This window comes from Sciurus carolinensis, chromosome 12 (genome assembly GCF_902686445.1).
Source record: "Sciurus carolinensis chromosome 12, mSciCar1.2, whole genome shotgun sequence".
NCBI lineage: Eukaryota > Metazoa > Chordata > Mammalia > Rodentia > Sciuridae > Sciurus > Sciurus carolinensis.
Window position 1 is genome coordinate 113665565 of NC_062224.1, and position 12810 is coordinate 113678374.

Genomic DNA, 12810 nt, shown 5'->3' on the forward strand with positions numbered 1-12810 from the left:
GCAGGCTTCCCTGAGGTTACAGGCACCACTCCCCTTCCTGCTCTGCTGAAATGCAGTGACCAGGCCAGGCTTCCAGGGACAAGCCCGAGCAGTTCCCCAGGTTGACCCTCTTGTGTACTAACCAGCCTGTTCACCAAACGCAGGAAGATGCTGCCTGTAAGTCAGGCTTGGGGAAGAAAGCCCAGGGAAGCTGTGACCTGGGCCCTGATCATGGATCAGCCAGTAGTCACACAGACGGGAACAGACGGGACACTGGTGCCATGGGTGGACTAGCACACATGGAAGATAAGCTTGGCTTCAGCTTTGTAATGCCGACAAGCAACTTGCCAAGAAACTCATTTTCCTTAGCAGCAACTTGTTATCACCAAATACTCCTGCTATCTGATTAGACGCTGATTCATCCATTGTTCATCAACCAGAGGAGGCTCCGTTTGTACCCAGTGTCTCCGTCCTGCTGTGTCTATCTCTGCTCAGAAAGTACCAGTTGGACCGAATCCAACCTGGATACGGGGTAGAGATGGGGCATGGGATGAAGTCAGTTCCTGGGCCCTGAGTTTGTCCCAGATAGTGAGTGAACGCTAAGTAGGCTGAGAGCAGGACGGGCACCCGACTTGTTTATTCCGGGGTTACTTGAATGACCTTCTCCCTGCTCTCGTTGTATTGACTGGGTTTTAGAGCGTAATGCATGTGGAGTTTAAAAGACTTGCATGTACATGTATGATTACACGAATGGTGTGAATCTACATTGTGTACAACCATAGAAATGAAATTATGTACCCCATTTGTGTACAAGGAATCAAAATGCAGTCTGTAAAAATAAAAAATAACAAAACAATTTCAAAAAAGGCTTGTGTCTAAACTCAGGTCAACAGTTTATGTCTCATTTTTGATACCTGTCAAATGATAATCATGGTGACATTAGCATGGTAGCTGAATTGAGTTTCCTGTCACTCAATTTCCCCAACCAAAAAAAAGGACCACAAAAAAATATACAACATTCTAACAGAAGTTAAGAAGTCTCCTATACTCATGAGAAGGGGCTCATGGCAAAAGCATGTAGTTATATAAGGGTTTATGGTCCAAACCCATCTGTAACCTGCACCCAGGTTAAGAGACAGATCCCATACCTGCCAGGGGCTTCCCCTGCCATTTCTCCCATCATTAACTGCCTGCCAAAGGCAGCCCTCCTCTGCTTTCCAGCAGCACCTTTGATTGGCCCACTGGTTTCTAGGTTTACTTATGTCAACTTCCAGAATGTCCTCTGTGCTGGTTTCCTTCACTGAACACTCTATATATGGGATCATCTATCTTGTTGTGTGTGGACCACCTACCATCCTTGCTGTGTAGTAACCTATTGTTTTTGTAATTTTTGATCAAATATTCATTTTCAACACTCATCGTTGAAGATGGATATGCACTGAGGCTAAGGATCTCTTTTTCCAATTTCGTACACCCCCAAGTGGAGTTTCCTAAAAGTTCGGCAAGGGGACTCTGCTTGAGGAAGGAAGATGCTGGATTCCCGTCAGTCCTGGTGTTTGGATTTTTCCACAATGGGAGGCCTGAGAAAGGTCTCTTCAGTTTATCTTCAAGTTTGCCATGCCAGTCAGCTGGCTTCCCGTGTAAATCCCTAGGTGCTTGAAGACAGGAAGGGATGCTATTGCCGGCTGCTCCTGTCTTGGTGCCCAAACCAAAGCCAGGCCCAGGCCCCCTACGGCATGATTAAACTGTCTCTGTCTCCCACTCTCTTCCCTGCATCCCCAGCTGCTGTCTGTCTCCTAGGGCTTTGTGAGGCTGAGCCTGCGATTATGGCCCTCTTCTTCATCCACAGGGATAGGCCACCTACAAGGGACTCAATTCGGTGAGAGTTTCTCCACCATGTCTCACCCCCCTTGGCATCTCACAGGTGGTATAAATGAGGCTAATTTCCTAGACCCTTTGTACGCAGTGTTTCTTCATTTTAGAAATATCTGGAGATCAAACATCTTCAAAAGAGGGGAATATAAGTTGACCAACCTAGTAATGTATAGGGAATCCTAGTAATTGAATTTTTATAGGCAATGAAATGTGTAATTCCTGTTATGGTTTAGATGTACAAATGTCCACTGAAAAACTCATGTTTCGAACGTGTGATACCCAATGCAGTGAAGTTCAGAGGGGAATGTTTTAGGTTGTGATCAGGAATGTAGATTCATCGGCAGATTGCAGATCCATCCATTGGATGAACTAACAAATTGAAAGAACTACTGGGTGGTAACTGTGGACAGGTGGACTTGGCGGAGGAAGTAGGTCACAAGGGGTGACTTTGGGGACTTTATTTTGTCCTTGACACACTCTCTCTCTCTCTCTCTCTCTGTCATTCCTGTTGTCCTCCCTTCCCCCACGATGTTCTCCCTCACCTCAGGCCCAGAGCATTGGAGTTGGGTGACCACTGACTAAAATTTTGAAGCCGTAAGTTCAAAATAAACTTTTCCTCCTCTAAGTAGTTCTTGTTAGGTTGTTGGTAAAGAAAAGCTGACAAATGCAATTCCATGCCAAAGACTAGGGTCTGCTGGTATCGTCACCATTCTTCTGGGATGCTCATGCCAGTGGGAAGAGTCACAACCTGACGCTTCTGTGTGTCCCTTGACCTGGTCTACTCAAGGTCACGGTGGGGAAACTTATCTTACTTCACTTCAGAATATTGGCTGTCTTTCCCTTTACTTCATTTTTTGGTATGTGCCTTACACAAAGCATATGCTCAGCAATAACCATGCTATTGCCATTTCTATATCACTTAGAGATATTGGCATTGTAATGAGGATTCCATTTGCCTCAATACAAAGAATAAATATCAAACTTATTGTTTGGAATAAAAAATAAGAATAGGCATTATTTTATATAGCATTTCCTAAGTGCCAGGTACTACATTAAACACCATAAAGGCATTTTCTTGTTTGATTTTCCTATTATTCTCTTTGCATGGATGAATCATAGAACTCTAATAATCTGCTTAAGCTCACACAATGGAAAAGTGGCAGAATTGTAACTCAGAGCCAAGTCTGTCTGCCTGTGAGTTTTCAATCATCACACTATAGAGACTGTTATCTTATATCATATATTCACTTGTCTGCATTAACAATTCTGTTTTTTACTATTTACAGCCTTTATTTTTTTTTTGCTATGTCATATATTTCATTAAAACTGCAATTGCTTATACCTGCTTCTGATGTCATTTCTTTATTATTTCATTGTGCCCTGCAAATAGGTAGTTGTGTAAAATATTGTCCCAATTCATATGTACACCTTGGAGGGAAGGCATTCCTCAGCTCATGGCTTTGTGCTTCTCTGATACTAAGCATTTGCTTTCTTTACTCTTCAGTCTCCATGATTTTAACTTGTTGATCCTTGCTGTTATTCACAAATCTGAAAAAGAATTTTAAGCATTCCTCTTGGACAACATGTTTGAAGCTTCCTAGAACAAGGCCACAGGAGGAGGCAATAAGGAGTGGCAGGCAGGGACCTGGCCAAGTGGGTCACCAGGGTTCCATCTGCTAAGGCAGAGGGACGGTCTTGGGCCTCATTTCTGAGGTTTGCATGAATGTGTTGTCCATGGCACATCTGCTTACTAGGGTCAGTCACATCAGGAGCCTGGCTGGACGGTGGCAGATTGACTAGGTTGTAGGGTGGTGTAGGGCCTTCATGTCCACATCACTGTAGTTACTGAAAAATTTAAAGTACTGCACTGGAGACAAGAAGGTTGCTGTCATTGCCACTTATTCCACAGTCTTCCCAGAAACCCTGCAGTCTGAATCTCCAAGACTGAGACAGGGCAGGGAGACCAGCTTTTAGAGGACCAGCTGCCCAGAACCACATCACAGCTGGCCATCTTGAACTCCACACAGAGCCCGGGGACGCTGGCCTCACAGACACACCCTGCATGCCACTGCTGCTGCCCTTGACTTCTGCAGCTCTGTGCCCACGTGGTGTGTGTTTCTTGGCGTTTCAGGGACATCCATGGCTTTATGGAGGCACACCTAGAAATGAACTGTGCTTTGGGTCCAAAGAGACCAAAATCTGACTGAGTTTTTAGTCGAATGGAGTCTGGGAACTTTGCCTGATGGACATGGAAAGGAAATGGATTTTTATGTCACTTATCAACTTTGTGTGAAAACTTGTCTGTGATATTTACTCTGTGATTTTGATAAAGCAACTCACTTATTTAAGCTTCAATTTTATCGTCTGTACAATGGCAATCACGCAGCTCATAATCTTCATAACACACTAATAATTGCTATTTCAAGATAGTTTTTCTTACCACTCTAACGTCCTTCAGCTTGGGACCTCATGTTTGCTCATTGCCATATCCTTGTCTAGGACGGTGGCAGGTGAGGACTAGGTATTCAATAAATACGGAGTTAGTAAGAAATTCCTTTCCCTGATGACGTGTGATGTGGAACAGCTCTTCATGTGCTTATTTTCCATCTGCATTTCTTATTTTATGAGGTGTCCGTTAAGGTCCTGGGCCAATTTTTACATGGATTTGTTTATGTTTATTGTTGAGATTTAAGAGTTGTTTGTATATTTTGGGTAATAGTTCTTTATCAGATGTGTTGTCTACACATATTTTCTCCTCGTCTGTAGCTTGGTTTCTCATTCTTTTGACATTGTCTTTCACAGAATAGTTTAAATTTTTACAAAAAATATTAATGAAGTCTTGATTATCAATTTTTTCTTTTATGGGTTAAGCCTTTGATATTTCACCAAAAAAGTCAACACCAAACCCAAGGTCATCTAGGTTTATCCTGTTATCTTCTCAGAGTTTTATAGTTTTGTATTTGATGTTTGGGTCTGTGATCCCTTTGAGGTAAATTTTGCATAGGGTGTCAACTGTGTGTATAATTTTTTAAAGAATTATGGATGTCCAGTTGTTCCAGTGCCATTTGTTAAAAAGACTATCTTTGCTCCTTGGTTCTGCTTTTACTTCTTTGCCAGAGATTGGTTGACTGTGCTCATGGGTCTATTTCTGAGCTCTCAGTTCTGCTTCATTTACTTATCTATTCTTGCACCAGCATGGCATGGCCTGATAAATCAAGCTTTATACAAATCTAGAAGTCAGGTAGTACCAGTCCTCTGGCTTTGTTTCTCTCCTTCCAGGTTTTGTTGGTTGTCCTGGTCTTTGGCCTCTCCACACAGTTTTGGCAAGAGTTCAAATTTTCACTCTTATTTGGAGGAAAATTAAATATCTAACAGCATTTTCAGTGTACATATACTTATCTTTCTTTCTTTTTCTTTTTGTGGTGTAGGGTTGAACCCAGGGCTTTGCACAGAGTAGACAAATGCTCTACCACTGAACCTGACCTCTAGCTCTTGTTATTTTATTTTGAGACAGGGCCTCACAAAGTTGCCCAAGTTAGATCTGAATTTGTCATCCTCCTACCTGGGCCTCATAAGTAGCTGGAATTACAGGTATATACCACCATGCCCAGCTTTTAGTGCATATATGCTTAGGTCTAATAAATCCACTTCTACCAGTTTTCCTAGAGAAATTATGAGGCCTATATAGGCAAAGATAAATAGCCTAGAATATTTTTCAGCATTTTTTATAGTATTAAGAAATCGTGAAGAGCAAGATATTTATCAATATGGAATGTCCTAAATAAATTGTGGTACATTGTACAACACTGTGCAGCCATTATTAAGGATGATACTGACATATTCATGAACGTGAAAACTGTCCTTTTTTGGTGTTGTTTTAATTTCCTTATATATTCTAGATATGAATCCTCTGTCAGAGGGTGGCTGGCAGATTTTCTCCCATTCTGTGGGTTCTCTCTTTGTACTGTTGCTTCCTTGGCTGTGCAAAAACTTTTAAAATTGGATGCCATCCTGTTTACTGACACTTGGTTTGATTTCCTGAGCTTCTGAAGTTCTACTGAGGATGTTGCTGGGTGTGCTTATACATTGGAGTGTTTCCCTTACGTACTCAAAAAACAACCCACTCAATAAAAGTGTAAATGAACTAGATGGTCACTTCTCAGTAGAAGTACAAATGATCAACTCTTATATGAAAAAATAAATATTCAACATTTTTGGCCATCCCGGAAATGGAAATGAAAACAAACTGAGATTATATCTCACTCTGGTTAGAATGGCAGTCATCAAGAATACCAAGAGAAATGTTGACGAGGATGTGGGAAAATAGGAACTCGTATGCACTCTTGGTAAGATTGCAGAATAGTACAGCCACTGTGGAAATCGGTATGGAGATTCCTCAAGAGACAAGGAATGGAACCACAATATGATCCAGCTATCTCACTCCTTAATATTTATTAAAAAAATTAAGGGTAGTATACTATAGAAAAACATTCATACCCATGTTAGAGCAGCACAATTCACAAAAATCGTTATGAAAGTCACCTAGATGTTCATCAACAGAAGAATGGATAAAGAAAGTGTGGCATTTGGAGTTTTATTTAGTCATAAAGAAGAACTAAATTATGTCATTTGCAGAAAATGGATGCAACTGGAAAGCAGCATGTTAAAATAAAATAAGTCAGACTCAGAAAGACAAGGGTCATGGATTTTTTCCTTGTGCGTGGGTACTAGTGAAAAATCAGGTGGGGAGAGATCTCATTAAAAATGGAGGGAGACGCTTGGTAGAGTGGAAGGGGACTGGGGGAGGGAGGAGGGGTGAGGAAGGGGAGGCCCTGGGGTTTGAACTGGTGGACTTGTGTTATGTGCTGTGTGAGTATGCACCTTGATGCCCCACTTTTCTATTTAATTTTAATGCACCAACCTAAATGGAGTCCTTAATATATGACTTAGTTTTAAACTAAAGCACAAAAATAAGACTGAAATGACTTCTCTTGAATTTTATTTAAGAATATATAAATTTAAAACTTTGAAGATATGCTGATGCATTAAGAGTGGTTTCTGGGGAGGGTTTAATATGTAGTTTTTATTTTTTCTTTATGCCTTTCTCTATGGCATGGATCTTTTATAAAAACTACTTTTATATACTCAAGTTAGCAATTAAGAATGTTTCCTTGTGGAAATTTGGTTTTGTTAAACTGACAGAGGAGCTACAAAATGAATTTTTTATTTTAATGACAGAGTTTTGCTTTAATAACAACAGACCCGGTTCCAGAGAGAGAAAGCGCCTGAAGAGGAGCTGGAGCTCAAGCAGGTCCCCAGGGCTCCGCGGGCGCCTTTTCCTGCCTCTTGATGGCCCAGAGGAAAGCGTGTCCCCAGGAGGCTACTCTTCCTCTTGGTGGCACGATGCCGTCTTATCGGCAGCCACGATCACAGAATCATTCGAGGACTTGACACCTGGACTGGATTTGATCGAACGTCGCTCTTTTTCCATTCTTTACTTCACCGCGGTCCGCCGCTCGCCGTCACAGGTGGGCTCGGGTGTTTCAACAGACCACCGCGTTATGACCCAGGTACAGCCAAGGTCACGGCTTTTATTTAATTAATTAATTAATTAATTAATTATTTTGCAGAGCTGGGGATCGAACCCAGGGCCTCGCGCTTGCAAGGCAAGCACCCTACCCACGAGCTATCTCCCCAGCAGGACGCGGAGCCGCTGGGGCGGAGGCTGCTGCGGGCAGGGCGCCTGCGCTCTGGAGGCCCGTGCGGGGTCCGCGGCATCCGGGTGACTTGACCACAGCCTCTGCGGGAGCCGCGGGAGCCGCTGCTCGGGAGGCCGCCTCCAAAGCTCTGCTCCAGGTCTCTCCGGACAGACTCTCTTGTTACTCCAGTTTCGTTACTTTTTTGTTCAAATTGGAAAGTTGTGGAATGGGTAACATCCCTGGGGAGGTGTGTGTGGTGGGGACAGCAGGACCTGGGAGGTGGACATTTCTCAGGTTCAGCAGGACCTGAACGCAAGGACATTTCCTGAGCTGCAGTGAAAAGGCGTCGTCCCACTGGGCTGTGCAGTAGGGAGCACGTCGCTGCCCTGAACAGAAGGCTCCTTGGAAGGAAGGGTAGCTGGGGTAGAGCACCGGATAAACTTGAACTGGCTTTTAGTGTAGGCAGGGCAGAGAATATAAAAATAGGACGTGGATCCAGTGGTCAAGGAACCCGCCACCCCCCCGAGGGAGGCCCACAGGCGGGGCCTGGTGACGGAGCAGGGTCGTGGGTGCTCAGGGCATTTGGCACCAGGTGAGAGCACATGCTTGCAGTCCTGGCAGAGCCTGCAGCTGCCCACGTGCACCTTTATCCACTTCTGTGTCCCTTTCAGGCTTTCAGAACATACAAGTCCTAGGAACCGACAATCAGGGCAAATGTTACAGACAAATGAAAAAAAATCAGTGTTTACCAAATTCATCAGAAAGTCATTATAGTTGAAAGAGTACATACACATATACACAAAGCGAATGTGCAGGCATGTTGGACACCTCTTCATATACCTGAAGGCCTTTGGAGAAATGTGGTTGGAGAAATGTCTGCTCTGGTCTGTGTGAGTCAACTTTCTATTACTATGGCAAAATACCTGAAATAATTTTTAAGGAGGAAAGGTTCATTTTAACTCGTAGCATCAGAGTTCTCAGTTCATGGTCAGTTGGTTCCATTTCTTCTGGGCTTGTTGGCCAGGCAGTACCTGATGCAGGGCTTATATGAGGGAGGAAACCCTTTACCTTGTGGAAACCAAGAGATAAAGAGTGAGGAAGAGGATGCTTCAGGGTCCCAATGGTCCTTTCAAGTGCATGTAACCAAACACCAGAGATTTCTTGCATAGAATACCATACAGAAATAAGGAGAAGGGGGTCAGAAGGACTTCTCTTTCAGAAAGCACTTATCAATGAGTCTGATGACCCCTATCCACTTTAGTACGTCATAAAGTCATTGCAGGTGAACTTGAATTTGAATCCCATCTTCTCCACTAATCAGCTGTGTCACCTTGAGCAAAACATTGAAGTCTCTAGTCCTGAATTTCCTTCTTAATAAAAGGCACATCTTAACAATCTTTGAGTAATGGACTGGTGCAGACAGGGCCTACTTGATGGAATCGTTGTAAGCATTAAATGAAATACAACTTTTAAAATGCTTAGCACAGGGTCTGGCCCAATAAATGCTCAGTAATGGTAGTTCAAAAATATAACAAAGAGTATATCTGCTTCACTTCCTCAGTGGCTTTAAACAGCTGACTCATGGTGTTATTTGTGAACAGGTCACCCCATTTAGCTGTTTCTAGTGCTCTGGTGTAGGTGATAACCCTTTTATGGTTACCACAGCCTATGGTTCTCAAAGGGCCCAGAACCAATGTGCTTTTGGAGGAGTAAAAATACTGCTCATAAGGAAAACCACTTACTTCCTAACTCATCGACTGTGTTTGGAGCATTTCCACTGAGCTTGCACAAAAGATTCTGACTTCTTCCACTCAGCCGAGGGTCATCTCCTCCAGCAGCCGTCTGACCAGAACCGTCCCCCACCATCAGACCATCAGACACCCTCCTGCAGGTCTCACACAGCCATGCAGGTGCTGCCACATGGCTTATAGTTAGCTTTTATGTGCCTGTCTCTCCACTGGTCTCGGAGCCCCTTCAGGAAAGGGACTGTGTCAGAGAGTAGCTTACGTTATAGCATGGAGCTGCTCTCACCAAAATATGTAGGATGAACACAGGATCCTCAGGTGGGATACGTGGGTGTGAACATGGAGCTGGGATCCTGTTTCCATTTAAGGTTACGTGGGTGCAAGTTCTTGTGAAAGCTCATGTTTATTGCTTGGGACCTTTGCCAAGCTGACTGATTTCCTTGACTTTCCTTCCCTTTCAAAGACTGCAGGGCAGAGATAGAAATGCTTAAGCATCTCACCACAGACCAATTTAAATAGACTCTCAACAGGAAGAGTTGGCAGTTCATGAAGCTTGAGCAAGATATCTTCCTAAAGCCACATGGAGAGAGCTGGCACCTCTGTCCCGCTTAAGAGGGAGGGAACATGAGGACAGGGCCAGACGCTACAGGCAGAGAGACCAGAGGACCCCCTTGTCTGGGAAGTTTTGGTGTGGGCATTCAAAGCATGGGGAGGTTGAATTTACCACCAGCTGTGCAGGCTGAACCCTCCTGAGGAATCGCCTCCTCTGAACTGATGGACAACAGACGTGCACATGAAAACACTTAGCATGTCCGGGCCAAGCCCTCTTGCCTCTCCAGCCTCCTCCTGTGCCCTCCAGTCATGGTGGCTGTCCCTAGGCTCCCAGGCTCAGGCCTTGAGTGACCTAGAATGTTCTCTCAGGCACTGTGGCTATCCCTAGGTTCTCAGCATCCTCCAGGCCTTTACAGAGCTAGAATAAGAGGAGGGGTTTTTGGTGAGATTTCTTCAAAAATGTACTTGTCTCCCTCTCTTAGTGGAAGTTCATAATGACTCCAGACTTTTCCCTCAGCTGCTGCAGAGACTGCTGCGGACAAGTGGCTCTTGCAGTCACTGGTGGGGTGCTGGGGGAGAGGACCTTTCCCTGCTGTCCGTGCTGTTGCTGGCCACTGCTTTATCTCCCCAGCTAAGAAGCGGGAGGGGACTTCTCTGAGCTCATACTTGCTTAATACAGCGGATTTCAACGAACCTATTGCTGTGGTGTGAATGTCTCCACCAAAACTCCTGCTGAAATTTAACCCCCATTGTGAGGCATAGAGGTGGAATCAGGTAGGACCTTTAAGAGGCAATAGATCACGAGGGCTCTGCCCTCATACATGGATCAATGCATTCATGGATCTGTGGATATGGGGATCTAGGAGCAGGTTTGTTATGAAAGCTAGTTTGGCTCTCTTGTAGTTTGGCTCTCACATCTCTGTGGCCCTGTGAGGACTTGTGCTGCCTCACGGCTCTGCAGGCTCTATGGTAGCAAGAAGGCCCACCAAATGTGGCTCCTTAACATTAGAAATGCTGGCCAACAGAATTAAAAGCTGAATAAACCTTTATTTTTAAAATTCACCTAGACTTTTGTATTAAGTTATAGTAAGAGAAAACGTGTAACTATTATCAATCTCGTGGCATTAACTTTAGGACATATGCATTATTTTTAATGTTTCATTTATTACTAATCATGCTTTCACAAGAAGACGAAATATATGCAAAGCGTCCTGTGTCCACTGTACCGGGCTTCCTCTAAGACGACATCCATACAGCCCAAGTGCACTAGGAAACCCCGGGGCCACATTGGACGAGTCACAGAGCCTCCTCTGTCGACCCGGGGTTCACACGCTGCTGTGCACAGGTGTGTGTGGTCCCCTGCAATTCCAACCCGGGTGCTGTTTGTGCCACCACACCACAGCCACAGCACACAGCCCCCACATCGAGGCCCTGGCGCCTCCTCTCCTCCGTCCACAGCCACCGCAGCCACCGCTCCGTGGAGAGCAGGACGCATGGGGATGCATGGGCCGCAGGAGGGGCCGATTCCCTTTCACTCCCTCCCCTCTTCCCCCGAGGTGCAGCCACGCTGCTGCACAAGCCCATCCTTCTTGTCTCTTTATTGCAGGTGGCGTCTCCTCGTGTCCATACAGCTGCTTCCTAACCGTTTATCCACTAAGGACACCGCAGGTGCATCCAGTGAGTTTATGGACAAAGCTTCCAGAAAACATTCAAGTGCAGGTTTCTGTGTAAACGCACGGTTCGTGTTTTACCCATTTCTCTTGGACAAATGCTAACCGCAGTTGCCATCGGCCTGGTGAATACACATGGCGGTTCTTATGAAGCTGCCAAATGAGTCCCAGGGCTGCTGACCATCTTCAGTCCCTCCAGATTTTGGTCCCACATCTCTTAGCTCCAGCTGCCTGCATGGAAAACTCACCTGAAGGGCTCACGCCTGGCCCTCAGCTCATTGGAACCCAAGCTCCTCTTCCCCACATGCCACCCTTTCCTCTGCTACTTCTGTCTAGACCCCAGGACTGTTAGTGCCCACGCCAGACCCTGGCAGCCATCTTGGACTCCTCTCTCAGCTCTTCCCACATTCCATCTGTCACTTGTTTTCTCTCCTGTCTGAAAGAGAAGAGGAGATAGACTGTCATTCTGCAATCATCAATGCCCAGCGTTCACATAGGATTTCCTGATGTGCCTATTTTATCAAGCTGAGACCAGGCTGTTGGCAGCACATTATTGGGTAAGGCACAGAGAGACTAGCTGACCATGCACAGCCAGGCCTGTGGGCCAAGTGAGCACCAATCTCTGCATGGAGAGGTAGATTGAGAGTAGAGGCCAGACCTACTCTGGGCAGAGCCCTGGCTTTGGGCAAATGAATGTCGATGCATCTAGGAAGCAGCTTGGCGGTGCGGATACCATCCATTGGCCTCAGGAGGCACAGTGCGGATCCATTGTTGGTTAAGATAATTTGTAGACTGGCCTCTAGAAGTCATCTAGGCATTGAATTAATAGTTGTGCCCTATCAGATTAGCAGCTAAGTCTCTCCCTGAAGATCTGATGAGCTCATGTGCTTGTTTCTGGTCAGAACTTTGAGATTTAGAACCTTTACTGACTAACTGCACATAACTAGGTACGTCAACCACGTGATTCCAGACCCCGAAGTAGGTCCTCCTCCACTAAGGAGCAAAGTGTCTTTCAATCAAGTTCCAGAGACACAACTTAATATTCGTCCCGCTGACGTGCTGAAACAAAGACCCTGCCAGTGCTGAGAAGCAAAGTGAGGAAGTGCACCTCCAGAGTCAGGTGTGGATCCGTGTAGTGGCCCCTGAGCACCACCTCTCCCGCCTTCCTTCATCTGGGTAGCCGGTTCCACTCTGGTGGAGCCTAAGCCGCTGGCCCTGTTGCTCTTCATATAAAGGGTCATTAAGACGTTGCTTGTGTTGAAATAAATCACTAATCCCGTCCCTAGAGAC